Below are 16,341 nucleotides of genomic sequence, written 5' to 3' on the forward strand. Positions count from 1 at the left end.
ACCATTTTGTTTTGTTTTTTTAGATTCCATATATATGTGTTAGCATACGGTATTTGTTTTTCTCTTTTTGACTTACTTCACTCAGTATGACAGTCTCTATGTCCATCCACCTACTGCAAATAACTCAGTTTCGTTCCTTTTTATGGCTGAGTAATATTCCATTGTATATATGTGCCACATCTTCTTTATCCATTCATCTGTTGATGGACACTTAGGTTGCTTCCATGTCCTGGCTATTGTAAATAGAGCTGCAATGAACATTTTGGTACATGACTCTTTTTGAATTATGGTTTTCTCAGGGTATATGCCCAATAGTGGGATTGCTGGGTCGTATGGTAGTTCTATTTTTAGTTTTTTAAGGAACGTCCATACTGTTCTCCATAGTGGCTGTATCAATTTACATTCCCACCAACAGTGCAAGAGGGTTCCCTTTTCTCCACACCCTCTCCAGCATTTATTGTTTGTAGATTTTTTGATGATGGCAATTCTGACTGGTGTGAGATGATATCTCATTGTAGTTTTGATTTGCATTTCTCTAATGATTAATGATGTTGAGCATTCTTTCATGTGTTTGTTGGCAATCTGTATATCTTCTTTGGAGAAATGTCTATTTAGGTCTTCTGCCCATTTTTGGATTGGGTTTTTTTTTTTTTTGATATTGAGCTGCATGAGCTGTTTGCATATTTTGGAGATTAATCCTTTGTCAGTTGCTTCATTTGCAAATATTTTCTCCCATTCTGAGGGTCGTCTTGTTTATGGTTTCCTTTGCTGTGCAAAAGCTTTTAAGTTTCATTAGGTCCCATTTGTTTATTTTTGTTTTTATTTCCATTTCTCTAGGAGGTAGGTCAAAAAGGATCTTGCTGTGATTTATGTCATAGAGTGTTCTGCCTATGTTTTTCTCTAAGAGTTTGATGGTGTTTGGCCTTACATTTAGGTCTTTAATCCATTTTGAGTTTATTTTTGTGTATGGTGTGAGGAGTGTTCTAATTTCATTCTTTTACATGTAGCTGTCCAGTTTTCCCAGCAGCACTTTTTGGAGAGGCTGTCTTTTCTCCACTGTATATTCTTGCCTCCTTTATCAAAGATAAGGTGACCATATCTGCATGGGTTTGTCTCTGGGCTTTCTATCGTGTTCCATTGATCTATACTACTGTTTCTGTGCCAGTACCATACTGCCTTGATTACTGTAGCTTTGCAGTATAGTCTGAAGTCAGGGAGTCTGATTCCTCCAGCTCTGTTTTTCTTTCTCAAGATTGCTTTGGCTATTCGGGGTCTTTTGTGTTTCCATACAAATTGTGAAATTTTTTGTTCTAGTTCTGTGAAAAATGCCAGTGGTAGTTTGATAGGGATTGCATTGAATCTGTAGATTGCTTTGGGTAGTAGAGTCATTTTCACAATGTTGATTCTTCCAATCCAAGAACATGGTATATCTCTCCATCTATTTGTATCAGAAGACTGAAGGATGTTTTAGAAAGATTATGTATTAGTAATTTCAGTGTATCCAATAAACTGAAATTTGATAGCTTTCAGAGTAGAGGGTCATTTTGAAAGAAAAGTATCTCTTAGGATGCAGAGATATAAAATTAGATTTCCTGGAGCCATAAGAAACCTTTCCGTCCAGATCCCTTGATGCAATTTAATATGGTACCAGTCTCACATTTTAGAATTCTCTAAAAAAATTCACAAGCACTATACAGCCATTAGGGCCATTTAGCTAGTTATGACCAAAGATGCAAATTCACACTCCTGGTGTTTGCCAAAGCTCAGAGAGGGAGTGCTTTGCTCCAACCCTTTCACTTATCCTAATTGAAAAAACAAAAACCTAAAAAACCCTGCAATCATGTACTTATTTTTCAATAGCAATTTAAAAACAATATTATGTTTTCATAGAGTTAGAACAAAAAATTTTATAATTTGTATGGAAACACAAAAGACCCTGAATCGCCAAAGCAACATTGAAAAAGAAAAACAGAGCTGGAGGAAGCAGGCTTCCTGACTGGAGACTATACTACAAAGCTACAGTAATCAAGACAGTATGGTACTGGCACAAAAACAGAAATATAGATCAATGGAAGAGGATAGAAAGCCCAGAGATAAACCCAGGCACTTATGGTCACCTAATCTATGACAAAGGAGGCAAGAATATACAATGGAGAAAAGACAGTCTCTTCAATAAGTGGTGCTGGGAACACTGGACAGCTACATGTAAATGAATGAAATTAGAACGCTCCCTCACACCATACACAAAAATAAACTCAAAATGGATTAAAGACCTAAATGTAAGGCTGGATACTGTAAAACTTTTAGAAGAAAACATAGGCAGAACACTCTTTGACATAAATTGCAGCAAGATCTTTTTTGACCCACCTCCTAGAGAAAGGAAAATAAAAATAAAAATAAACAAATGGGATCTAATTAAACTTAAGAGATTTTGCACAGCAAAGGAAACAATAAACAAAACAAAAAAGACATACCTCTGAATGGGAGAAAATATTTGCAAATGAAGCAACTGACAAGGGAATAGTCTCCAAAATATACAAACAGCTCATGCAGCTCAATATCAAAAAAACAAATAACCCAATTAAAAAATGGGTTGAAGATCTAAATAGACATTTCTCCAAAGAAGATATACAGATGGCCAAAAAGCACATGAAAATGTGCTCAACATCACTAATTATTAGAAAAATGCAAATCAAAACTACAGTGAGGTATCACCTCACACCAGTTAGAATGACCATCATCAAAAAATCTACAAACAGTAAATGCTGGAGAGGGTGTGGAGACAAGGGAACTCTTCTATACTGTTGGTGGGAATGTAAATTGGTACAGCCACTATGGAGAACAGTATGGAGGTTCCTTAAAAAAACTGAAAATAGAGCTACCATATGATCCAGCAATCCCACTCCTGAGCATATACCTGGAGAAAACCATAATTTGAGAAGATTCATGCACCCCAGTGTTCACTGCAGCTCTATGTACAATAGCCAGGACATGGAAGCAACCTAAGTGTCCATTGACAGAGGAATGGATAAAGAAGATGTGGTACATATATACAATGGAATATTACTCAGCCATAAAAAAGAAAAAAATAATGCCATTTGCAGCAACATGGATGGACCTAGAAATTGTCATACTGAGTGAACTAAGTCAGACACAGAAAGACAAATATCGTATGATATCGCTTATATGTGGAATCTAAAAAAAAGGGTACAAATGAACTTATTTACAAAACAGAAGTAGAGTCACAGATGTAGAAAACACACTTATGATTACCAGGGGATAAAGGGGGTGGGATAAATTGGGAGATTGGGACTGACATATACACACTACTAATAAGTAAAATAGATAAACTAATAAGAACCTGCTGTAAAGCACAGGGAATTCTACTCAATACTCTGTAATGGCCTATATGGGAAAAGAATCTAAAAAAAAAAGAGTGGATATATGTATATGTATAACTGATTCACTTAGGTGTATGCCTGAAACTAACACAACATTGTAAATCAACTATATTCCAATAAAAAATTTTTTTTTAATTCAGGATCAAAAATAAAATAAATAAAAACAATATTATGAAAACTTCACACATGTAGAGAGATGTAAAAATAATATAATGAACATTTCTGTATTCACTACCCAGCTTAAGATCTAGAATATTAAAAATAGAGTTGAAATGATTTTTAAAAGTGTATATTAACAGAATTTTTAATACAAAGCAGTTTAATTCCTACCAAACTTAATTTTTTTTTTTTTTTTTGGCCATGCCCCATGGCTTGCAGGATCTCAGTTCCCTGACCAGGGATTGAACCCTGGGCCACGTCAGTGAAAGCCCAGAATCCTAACCACTAGGCCACCAGGGCGCTCCCCCAAACTTAAAATTTTTAACTGTAAAATTAATATCCATTTATGCCCCTGTGAACTATTTGGAAAACACAGGAAAGTATAAACAAAAAAAAAATCATGTGCCATCCCAATACCCAGAGATACTCACTCATCATATTTTGATGTTATTCAATCTTTTTTCTATGTGCACAAATACATATGAAAGGTGTATCTGTTTTGAAATGAAACAGATGCATACTATACGCAAAGTTCTATATTCTGCTTCTTTCTTTTAGCATTATCATAAATATTTCCCTGTCCTTAAATATTCTTTATATTCTCCTATCATGTAATATTTGATACTAACTGAATATATTCAATGACTATGTAAAGCAAATAAAAACATAAAAAATTGTGACCCCCCCCACAAATGATTAATAGCATTGAAGATGTGTGTGTCCTAGTGCCTCTATCCCTCAATTCCTGCGCAAGTTAACCACTATCTGAAATTGTGTATGTCTATGTGTGTGCTTTAAATAGTTCTACCACATATGTGTGATGCCTAACATATATGTATAAGAGAGGAGAGTTTGATTTTGCTTGCTTTTATAAAAATGACAGCATGCTATACATAGTCCTGTGCAATTTGCTTTTTTCACTCAAAATTTTGCGAGATTTATTCATACTGTTACATCTAGCTGAAGTCTATTCACATTCCCTGTGCATGATATTGCATTCTGTGAGTATATAAACATTTATTGTGCATGTCTCCTGGGCCACAGGTGAAAGCCACAGGTGAAAGAGATTCTCTAGTGTATACCTTTAAAAAAAAAAAAATTAATTAATTAATTTTTGGCTGCGTTGGGTCTTCATTGCTACGTGTGGGCTTCCTCTAGTTGCGGCCAGCGGGGGCTACTCTACTTTGCGGTGCGCAGACTTCTCATTGTCGTGGCTTCTCTTGTTGTGGAGCATGGGCTCTAGTCATGTGGGCTTCAGTAGTTGTAGCATGTGGGCTCAGTAGTTGTGGCTCGCGGGCTCTAGAGTGCAGGCTCAGTAGTTGTGGCGCACAGGCTTAGTGGCTCCATGGCATGTGGGATTTTCCTGGACCAGGGATCGAACCTGTGTCCCCTGTATTGGCAAGCGTATTCTTAACCACTGTGCCACCAGGGAAGTCCCATCCCTGGTGTATATCTTGAAGCGGAAATGTTGGTTTGTACTGTATGTGAGTGTTCAACTTTATAAGACAATGCTGAATCATTTTCCAAAACAATTGAACCAGTTTATGTTCCCATCAGTGAGCTGTGCATAGTATGTTAAGTTCCTGTTGCTCCACTTTCTCACCAGCACTCGGCATTTCAGATGTCTTAATTTTGCCTATTTTGTGGCTGGAAAATGATATAGCATTGTGGTATTAATTTTTTCCCAGTTTAAGTATCTGTTCCTATGCTTACTTGTTATTCGTGTTTTCCCAGTAAAATGACTGTTCTTTTTCCCACTTTTGTTTTGAGTTGTTTGTCTTCTTATTGACTTTTAGGAGTATCTAAATATTGTGGATAGTAATATTTTATTGGTTATATTTATGTTGCAAATATTTGTCTCTATTTGTATCTTGTATTTTCTCTTTCTTTATGTTTTTTTGATGAAGTTTAATTTTAATGTAGGTGAATTTATCAATCTTTTGTTTTCTTGCTTAATGTCTTTTCCTATTTCAAGATCATAAATATATTTTGATATGCTATCTTTTTAAAAACATCTTTATTGGAGAATAATTGCTTTACGTGTTGTGTTAGTTTCTGCTGTATAACAAAATGAATCAGCTATATGCATACATATATCCCAATATCCCCTCCCTCTTGCGTCTCCCTCCCACCCTCCCAATCCCACCCCTCTAGGTTGTCACAAAGCACTGAGCTGATCTCCCTGTGCCATGCAGCTGCTTCTCACTAGCTGTTTTACATTTGTTAGTGTATATAGGTCAATGCTATTCTCTCACTTCGTCCCAGCTTACCCTTCCCCCTCCCCATGTTCTCAAGTCCATTCTCTACATCTGTGTCTTTATTCCTGTCCTGCCCCTAGGTTCATCAGAACCAGTTGTTTTTTTTTTTTAGATTCCATATATATGTGTTAGCATACGGCATTTGTTTTTCTCTTTGTGACTTATTTCACTCTGTATGACAGACTCTTAGGTCCATCCACCTCACTACAAATAACTCAGTTTAGTTTCTTTTATGGCTGAGTAATATTCCATTGTATATATGTGTCACATCTTCTTTATCCATTCACCTGCTGATGGACACTTAGGTTGCTTCCATGTCCTGGCTATTGTAAATAGTGCTGCAATGAACACTGTTGTGCATGACTCTTTTTGAATTATGGTTTTCTCAGGGTATATGCCCAGGAGTGGGATTGCTGGGTCATATGGTAGTTCTAGTTTTAGTTTTTTAAGGAACCTCCATACTGTTCTCCATAGTGGCTGTACCAATTTACATTCCCAGCAACAGTGCAAGAGGGTTTCCTTTTCTCCACACCCTCTCCAGCATTTGTTGTTTGTAGATTTTTTGATGATGGCCATTCTGACTCGTGTGAGGTGATACCTCACTGTAGTTTTGATTTGCATTTCTCTAATGATTAGTGATGTTGAGCATCTTTTCAGGTGTTTGTTGGCAATCTGTATATCTTCTATAAAGAAATGTCTATTTAGGTCTTCTGCCCATATTTGGATTGTGTTGTTTGTTTTTTTGATATTGAGCTGCATGAGCTGCTTGTATATTTTGGAGATTAATCCTTTGTCGGTTGCTTCGTTTGCAAATATTTTCTCCCATTCTGAGGGTTGTCTTTTTGTCTTGTTTATGGTTTCCTTTGCTGTGCAAAAGCTTTTAAGTTTCGTTAGGTCCCATTTGTTTATTTTTTTTTTTATTTCCATTTCTCTAGGAGGTAGGTCAAAAAGGATCTTGCTGTGATTTATGTCATAGTGTTCTGCCTATGTTTTCCTCTAAGGGTTTTATAGTGTCTGTCCTTACATTTAGGTCTTTAATCCATTTTGAGTTTATTTTTGTGTATGATGTTAGGGAATGTTCTAATTTCATTCTTTTACATGTAGCTGTCCAGTTTTCCCAGCACCACTTATTGAAGAGGCTGTCTTTTCTCCATTGTATATTCTTGCCTCCTTTATCAAAGACAAGGTGACCATATGTGCATGGGTTTATCTCTGGGCTTTCTATCCTGTTCCATTGGTCTATATTTCTGTTTTTGTGCCAGTACCAGGATATGCTATCTTTTTTAAAAAAATTAATTAATTTTTGGCTGTGTTGGGTCTTCGTTGCTGTGCGTGGGCTTTCTCTAGTTGCGGTGAGCGGGTGCTACTCTTTCGTTGCAGTGCGCAGGCTTCTCATTGCAGTGGCTTCTCTTGTTGCGGAGCACGGGCTCTAGGCATGTGGGCTTCAGTAGTTGTGGCACATGGGCTCAGTAGTTGTGGCTCACGGGCTCTAGAGTGCAGGCTCAGTAGTTGTGGCACACAGGCTTAGTTGCTCTGTGGCCTGTGAGATCTTCCTGGACCAGGGCTTGAACATTTGTCCCCTACATTGGCAGATGGATTCTTAACCACTGCACCACCAGGGAAGCCCAATGCTATCTTTTTAAAGTTTTAAACTTTTGCCTTTTACATCAAAGATCTTAATCCATCTGGAATTGGATTTTCTGTAAATGGTATGAGGTCAGGTCAAATTTTATTTTTTTCCAACTAGATAACCAATTTTCCCAGTACCATCCATTAAATAGCCTGTCCTTTCCTCAGTGATCTGCAAGGACAACTCTCTCATTTATTAAGTTTTCATGTATGAATGAAAACTGGGCTCTCTATTTTGTTCCATTGGTTGCTTTGTTTATTGCTATGCTAATATGACTGTCTTAGTTACTATAACTTTAAAATACATCTCAAAGTCAAGTAGAGCATGTTTCTCCTTTAGCCTGTTAATGTAATGAATTGCATTAATAAGTTTAAAAAATGTAAACTGCCCTGACATTCCTGGGATAAACTCAACTTGGATAAACCCATTGCTGCATCTTCCTTTAGGATTTTTGCAATTCTGTTTATAAGTTTGATTGTCCTGTAATTTTTCTGTTTTGGATTTGATATCAAGTGTATAGTAGAAATCTAATTAGAGAATACTGTAGAGATTTCTAGCTGCCCCAATATTCTTTCCCCCTTTCTAAGTAATAAGGACCCTGAGTTTGAGCTCAACACATTGATACCCAGCTAAAAGAATAAATTTCCCAGACCCTTGCAGCCAGGTTTGCCATGTGACTGAATATGGAGAATGAAGGATAAGCAGCTCTAGCAGCCATGTTGGACCATGATGATCTGCTTTTTGGGGGTGGGGAGGGAAGGAGGGAGGGGGAGGGGGGAGAGAGAGGGGGAGAGAGAGAGAGAGAGAGAGAGAGAGAGAGAGAGAGAGAGAGAGAGAGAGAAGAAGAGGAGGGAAGGGGAAGGAAAGGGAAATTTCTACCACATTTAAACTACTAAAGGATTGACCTTGCTCCCCACCCCGCCTTTTTTTTGCATTCTCTGGAAGAGTGTGTATGTAAAGTAGGACCAAAAACCTAAGACATTTTTCTAATAATTCTAAAAAATAAAGTAATTTGGACCTGGTATTTTCTCTGTGGAAAGATTTTAAACTGCTGATTTCACTTAATGGTTATAGGATTTTTAAGGCTTTCTACTGTTTTCTTGATTCCATTTTGGTATATTATATTTGCTAACAAGTTATTCATTTTGTCTAAGTTTTCAACTTTATACTAGCTAAGAGTTTAAGCTCTGGAGCCAGATTGCCTGGGTTAAATTTCTAGGCACTCCACATTCATAGAGTTGTGCTGAGTGATCTTGGGAAACTTACTTAAAATTTTGAGCCTCAGTTTGCTCATCTGTAAAATGGGGATAATAACAGTATGTACCTCTTAGAATTGTTAGGCAGATTAAATGAGTTAATACATGTAAAGGGCTTGGAAGAGTACATAGCATATAGTAACCATTCAATGGATGTTAGCTATTCTATTATTACTATCTCCTTTCTTTTGCTTTCTTTGAGTTTGTTTTTTTTTCCAACTACCATAGTTGAATATTTGGCTCATTAAGTTTTGTCTTTTCTCTTTTCTAACAAAAGCATTTTAGGGCTATAAATTTACTTTGAAGCATACTTCCCTATGTACTACAAGTTTTGATATGTAGTATTTTCATTATTGTTTAGGTCTAAGTGTTTTAAAGTTTCCATATAATTTCTTCTTTGACTATGAGTTTTTCAGAAGTGTTTTTTTTTTTTTTTTTAAAGATTGATTGATTGATTGATTGATTGCTATGTTGGGTTTTCGTTTCTGTGCTAGGGCTTTCTCTAGTTGCGGCAAGCGGGGGCCACTCTTCATTGCGGTGCGTGGGCCTCTCACTATCGTGGCCTCTCTTGTTGCCGAGCACAGGCTCCAGACACGTAGGCTCAGCAGTTGTGGCTCATAGGCCTAGCCGCTCCACGGCATGTGGGATCCTCCCAGACCAGGGCTCGAACCCGCATTCCCTGCATTAACAGGCAGACTCTCAACCACTGCGCCACCAGGGAAGCCCCCAGAAGTGTTTTTAAAAACTTTTTAAATGCCTATTTTTTTGTTCAAGTTATTTTTTGTAACTGATTTTTAACTTCAATGCATTATGTCACAAAATGTGGAATGACACCTATGCTTTGAAATTTTTTGAGAATTGCTTTAGGACCTAGTGTATGATCAATTTGTGTAAATATTTCATGTGTACTTAAGAAGTGTAAATTTTAATTGTTGTGTGTACAATTCCATCTGTGTTTATTAAATCAAGTTTGTTTATTTTATTGCTTAACTCTTTCATACCTTACTTTTAAAAATTCTGTATGACTTAATGAGACAGTATATTGAAATCTTCCATTTTGTTGGTGGATTTGTCATTTTTTCAGTTTTAAAAAAATCAATTTTGCTTTATTTATTTTGAGACTTTTATTTGGTACATTCAGGTTTAGAATTGTTGAAAATTTTATCATGACATAGTGGTTTCTTATGCTTCATAATCTCTTTGTCTTAAAACCAATTTGTCTGCTAATAATATAGCTATTTCATTCTTTTGGTTAATATTTATCTTGTATATATATATTTTTTTCCATTTTTGTGTCCTTATGTTTTATTTTATTTATTTATTTATTTTTTAGTTTATATTTTTCATTTTTTTTTTTAATAAATTTATTTATTTATTTATTTAGTTTTGGCTGTGTTGGGTCTTCGTTTCTGTGCGAGGGCTTTCTCTAGTTGTGGCAAGCGGGGGCCACTCTTCATCGCGGTGCGCGGGCCTCTCACTATCGCGGCCTCTCTTGTTGCGGAGCACAGGCTCCAGACGCGCAGGCTCAGTAGTTGTGGCTCACGGGCCTAGTTGCTCCGTGGCATGTGGGATCTTCCCAGACCAGGGCTCGAACCCATGTCCGCTGTATTGGCAGGCAGATTCTCAACCACTGTGCCACCAGGGAAGCCCTATATTTTTCATTTTAAAAACATTTTTGGTCACACTGCATGACATGTGGGATCTTAGTTCCCCGAGCAGGGATCAAACCTGTGCCCCTTGCATTGGAAGCACGGAGTCTTAACCACTGGACCGCCAGGGAATCCCTGTCCTTATGTTTTAGAAGGACCTCTGAATTTAAATTTTAATCTAATCAGACAATTTCTTTTACTAATGAGATTAGTTTAGTTACATTTTTTCTGTGATTTCTTCTGTATTTGGACTTATTTCTATCATCTTCCTATTAGCACTACCTTTTCTATGCTTCTCTCTCCCCACGTATTGCCTTTTTAAACAATTAATTAAACTTTCATTGTGTGGGTTTTTTTCTTATTCTATTCTCCTCTGCCCCACTGGTTTGGAAATTATATTCTTTGTTGTCTTATGATTTACTATTGAAAATTTAGTACTCATATTTAATAAATTTGAATTTAATATTGTAACCCTTTTCCTCTGAAAAATGTGAAGACATTTGAACGCTTTAACTCTGGTCTCCTCTCTATATGCTATTGTTGTTCATTATTTTAGTTTTTATTTATTTTTTTATTTTAGTTTTTAAATTAATTTTTTTAAATGCCACAAATTAGTTATTATTATTATATAGAGACAGTTTCTTTATATTTACCAGTATGTTTACCAGTTTCCTTGTTTAATCTTTCTTCTTGAATCTCAGACCTTACTTCTGGAATAATTTTTCTTTTTCCCAATGTTCATCCTTTTTTCAAGGACTCCTCTTTGTTTTTCGTGTTCTTAAGTTTCACTACAAGGTGTCTAGATGTCAAATTTCTTTTTTTTTTAAAGTGTACAATTCAATGGTTTTAATATGTTCACAGAGTTGTGCAACCATTAACAGAGTCAATTTTAGAACATTGTCATCACCTCAAAAAGAAACCCTGTACCCTTTAGCCATCATCCCTAATTCCCCCCATGTTACTCTCCCTAGACCTAAGCAATCACTAATCTACTTTCTGTCTCTGTATATCAATACTTGACATTCATATAAATGGAACCATATAATATGTGGTCTTTTGTGTCTGGCTTCTTTCACTTATATTTTTCAAGGTTCATCTATATTATAGCATGTATCAGTACTTCATTCCTTTTTATGACTGAATAATATTCCATTGTATGTATATACCACACTTCATTTATTCATCCTTTCATACATTGGTGGACATTTGGATTTTCACATTTTGACTATTATGAATAATCCTGGTATAAACCTTCATGTACAAGATTTTGTGTGGACCTATGTTTTAATTTCTCTTGGATATACACCTAGGAGTGGAATTGATGGGTCATATGGTAACTCTATGTTTAATCATTTGATATATTTCCATACTGTTTTCCAAAGTGGCTGTACCATTTTGCATTCCCACCAGCAATGTATGAGGATTCTGATGTCCCCACATCCTTGTCAATACTTATTATCTGACTTTTTGATCCTAGTCATCCTAGTGGATGTGAAGTGGTACCTCACTGTGGCTTTTTTTTTTAAATTTTTAAAAATTGAAGTAGAGGGGCTTCCCTGGTGGCGCAGTGGTTGAGAATCTGCCTGCTAATGCAGGGGACATGGGTTCGAGCCCTGGTCTGGGAAGATCCCACATGCCACGGAGCAACTGGGCCCGTGAGCCACAACTACTGAGCCTGAGCGTCTGGAGCCTGTGCTCGGCAACAAGAGAGGCCGCGATGGTGAGAGGCCCGCACACCGCGATGAAGAGTGGCCCCCGCTTGCCGCAACTAGAGAAAGCCCTCGCACAGAAATGAAGACCCAACACAACCAAAAATAAAAAAAAAATAAAAAAAAAAAATTGAAGTAGAGTTGATTTACAATGTTGTGCCAATCTCTGCTGTATAGGAAAGTGACTCAGTTATACACACACATAAACAAAAAGGTCTTACTGTATAGCCCAGGGAACTATACTCAATCTCCTGGGATAAACCATAATGGAAAAGAATATTAAAAAAAGAATGTGTATATGTGTGTAACTCATTGTGGTTTTGATTTGCATTTCCCAGGTGACAAATGATGTTGATGATATTTACATGTGCTTATTGGCTATTTGAATATCTTTCTTGGAGAAAAGTCTATTTGGATATTTTGCCCATTTTAAAATTGGGTTATTTGTATTTTTATTTTTGAGTTGCAAGGGTTCTTTATATATTCTAGATACCAGATGTATGATTTGCAAATATTTTATCCCATTCGGTGGGTTGTCTTTTTATTTTCTTGATGGTGTCCTTTGAAGCACAAAAGTTTTAAATTGTGATGAGTCCAATGTACCTGTGTTTTCTTTTCTTGCTCATGCATTTGGTGTCATATCTAAGAATTTTTTTTGCCAAATCCTAGGTCATGAAAATTTACCTCTGTGTTTTCTTCTAATACCTTATATCTATATTCTTCTAATAGCTATTTCTTGAATAGGTATTTCTTCATATGTTGTTTGCCCTTAGGACCATATCTAGAGGCTTAAATTAAAAAAAAAAATTGTTACCAGTTTCACTGGGGAGCTGATCAGTGTTGCTCCTCACACAGTCATGTCAGATGTTGATTGTTCTACATCCTTTTGTGACAAAAGTCTTAAAATGATAAAATATATTTTCCAGTACTAAAGCCAGAATCATGTTTAATGAGAAAAAAGCAGAAACTTTAGCATTGAAGTCAGAGATAAGAAAAGGATGTCTACTATCGCCACTATTATTTAATATTATTTTTGCAGGTACTAGTCAAGGCAAGTAAACAAGAAAAAGAGATTAGCAGTATAAAGATTTGAAAAGGAGATAAATTTATAATGTTTATTATTTGTACACATAGGATGTATAGTTGGCAAACTTGAAATAATCAACTGCCAAACTACTACAAAACTACAAAACTATTAGTACTGTAAGAGAATTCAGTAGGTAATCTGGGTACAGAGTTAATATACAAAAATCAATAGCCTTTGTATATGCAATCACCAACGAGGTAGAAAATACAAGAAAAGATTCCGTTTATAATGGAAAAGGCAATAAAAAAGGTAAAAAATAACTAAGAATAAATATACTTGAGAAATGTGTAAGATCTATATGAGAAGACACTATTTAGATTATCAAAAGGAGATTAAAATGGAAAGGAATATTATATCCTTGAATAAGAAAACTGTATCATAAAAATGTTATAGGTGGGGACTAAACCTTCCAGATGTTACAAAATACTACAAATCCTCTACAATTATCTTCTATCTATCTTTTTATCTATCTATCTATCTATCTATCTATCTATCTATCTATCTATCTATCTGGTATTGGTATAGAATCAATTCTTGTTTTTATTGGTTTAAAATTCATCATTGTGTTTGTCTTGGTGCCCAAATTACCCTACATTCAGTTAGTAGAAGGTGCTTGAATCTGGTCCTTGTGATATGCCTCCATCTTTTTTTTTTTTTTAACAATTCCTTGCCTTCTGGCATAAAAAGTTGTTTCAGACTCATTTTGTGCCTACCCTGCCCTGGCCCTGGAACCAGCCATTGCTCTGAGGGGCCCTGGTTCTTCTTAACAAGGAATTGTATTAGAAACTATGTTTAGGAAGGCAGAGTCTTAAAATACTCCATTCCATTGTAGAATGGGGAGATGATCATCTTATAGAATTTTAAAAATGGAGATATAATTGACATATAACATTATATTAGTTTCAGGTGTACAACATAATGATTTGATATTTGTATATATTGTAAAATGATCACCACAATAAGTCTAGTTAACATAGAAGTTTTGACACTACTCTCCCAAAGACTGTAAAGCCATGTTGTAGTTTTACAACTAAAGGTAAAAATGCATTTTAAAGATAAGTTAAAGAAATGCATCTGATTTAGATGCCACTTTTACGCTACTCAAAACTCTCCTACGAAGCCTCTTTTGGGGTAACAGTTCTGAGCAGTCTTACCTGCTGGTCTCTCCCTGGAGCCATGCACACCTCTTCCTTCCTGTCCTAGGGGGCTTCCTTGATGCCACAGCATGGGATCCCTTGGGAACTGCTCTGTGCTCACGTCCATGCAACCCATAATTGTTGGAGAGTTAATTCCAAGGGATCACCCTTGACCAACAGGAGATGGGAATGATGGTTAAATGTTTCTCCAGGACAGTTTGGAGACGCATTTTGCAGAGCTCCTAGGATGGCCCAGGAGATGGAGCCCCAGTTGCCCTCCACAGGGGCTACCTCAGTAACTCATTCTTTTGTTGGCTTTCCCTCCCGCCCTGTTTCACTCCTCCTGCCTTTCACTCCCGCTTGCCGGGATCACCTCCCAAATACCTGTATGGAAGCTTTTGTCTCATGTTCTACTTTGGCAGGGGGAGGGGTTCAGGCTAAGATAGCATCATTAAAAACATATATAAAATTCAAAGCGGAGGGATGCTAATTGCCAGTTTACTCAGATCTTGCAGGGCAGTTGAATAGCACGATAAAGCAAGATTAGTTTATTTTACATAAATTATCATTTTGAAACTCAGTGACTTCTCTGCCCCTGCAATATATCCTCTTCCTCCTTCACCTGTTTCTCCCTTTTCTAGCTCTCCTGATCTCTTTGTTTCCATGCATCTATCCCGCTGATCTTTCTTATCTCTAGTCCTCCATCTCTTTCCACTTCATTCTATTTCTGTCTCCCTCAAGCCTTTGCTCTTTTTCTGTGATTCCTCTTATTTCCTCCCATTTCCTACAGTTAGCAAACAAAGTTGAGAATCAGCCTAGCTCGTTGGACACTTGAGTCCTTTGGCCTTTTGCTCCTTGCACTGTCTCACAAACAGGGGAGGGAAATGTCGGAGATTGTGTGCTCCTCCAAACCAAGGATTCTGAAAACTTTGCTGAGTATTGATGGGATTGGCCCTTAACAGACGTCTCATGAATGTTGAAGAATTAGCACGTGAAACATATACAGAAGAGATGGTGGAAGTTTGACTTCCCTGATAGCCACAGAAATCACAGAGTTGGCTCTGGGAATTGGTCCTGAGTATGGGGATCCCTTAGTCCAGGTGTCATGCCCCAATCTCTGCTCTTCAGCTGGATCGTGGAAGTTTATTCATTCTCAGGAGTGGAAAACCGGAACCTGGAGAGCAGCTGGGAGATTCAAGAAGTCTCAGCTTTCTGTTTCTTTTCCCCAGGACAGGGCAAAGCAAGCCACCTCTTCCTGGAGGTGACTTCTTTTGCCTCTCTGTAAAACCACCCGAACACGTGTATTTGTTCACATTTCAAAACCACTTTATTAGCAAAATGAACAAAAGGAGAATGGCGTTTAAATTAAATAAATTACACAAATATCTCAAGAGTCCCGGTCTTCTCCAGGAACCACATCATTGCAGGTCAGTATAACTAAGAACATTCAAAAGTATTGAAATTCTGGATTATTTCACTATCTTGCTCTCCTTTCTTGCCTCAGTCATGTCCAGTGAGTGGTCTGTGTGAATTTATGTTCTTTCCAAAGTATTCTAACAGTGAAGTTCTCTTCAAGGCCTCCCTCCACCCCAGGTGTTTCCGATCTTACATCCACTGTGGTCTCTATGAGTACTTACACCCTTGGACATGTTTCAGGATACCTCCTTGAGCTCCCAACTCCAGGCCACTGTGAGTCAGCAATCACCTGTTGGTCTGGGGCTGGCCTGGGGGTTAACAGTCATTTCATCAAGTCCTCAAGGGTTCTAGACACTTGGTTCACAAGGCACCTCTAACTTGGGATGTCCTGAGGCTCTGTGACCTTCCCACACCTCTTGGGCCTGAGCTGGACTTTGCAGGAGGTGGAGCAGGGGAGGGTGAGTTTTCATTGGCTACGGTTCTTGTCCTCTCGAAATCTGGCACTTCGGGTGCTGGGCCCGGTAAATCCCAGATAACATTGTCTTCTGCCTTCCAAGTTTTGTGTTCCATTGGCAGCCAGATGGCATAATGAATTCACAAAGAAGCAATGCTTGTAGGCCAAGAATCTGTTGGCTCTTCA

The sequence above is a fragment of the Eschrichtius robustus genome, chromosome 3 (assembly GCF_028021215.1).
Source record: "Eschrichtius robustus isolate mEscRob2 chromosome 3, mEscRob2.pri, whole genome shotgun sequence".
In the NCBI taxonomy this organism is placed as follows: domain Eukaryota; kingdom Metazoa; phylum Chordata; class Mammalia; order Artiodactyla; family Eschrichtiidae; genus Eschrichtius; species Eschrichtius robustus.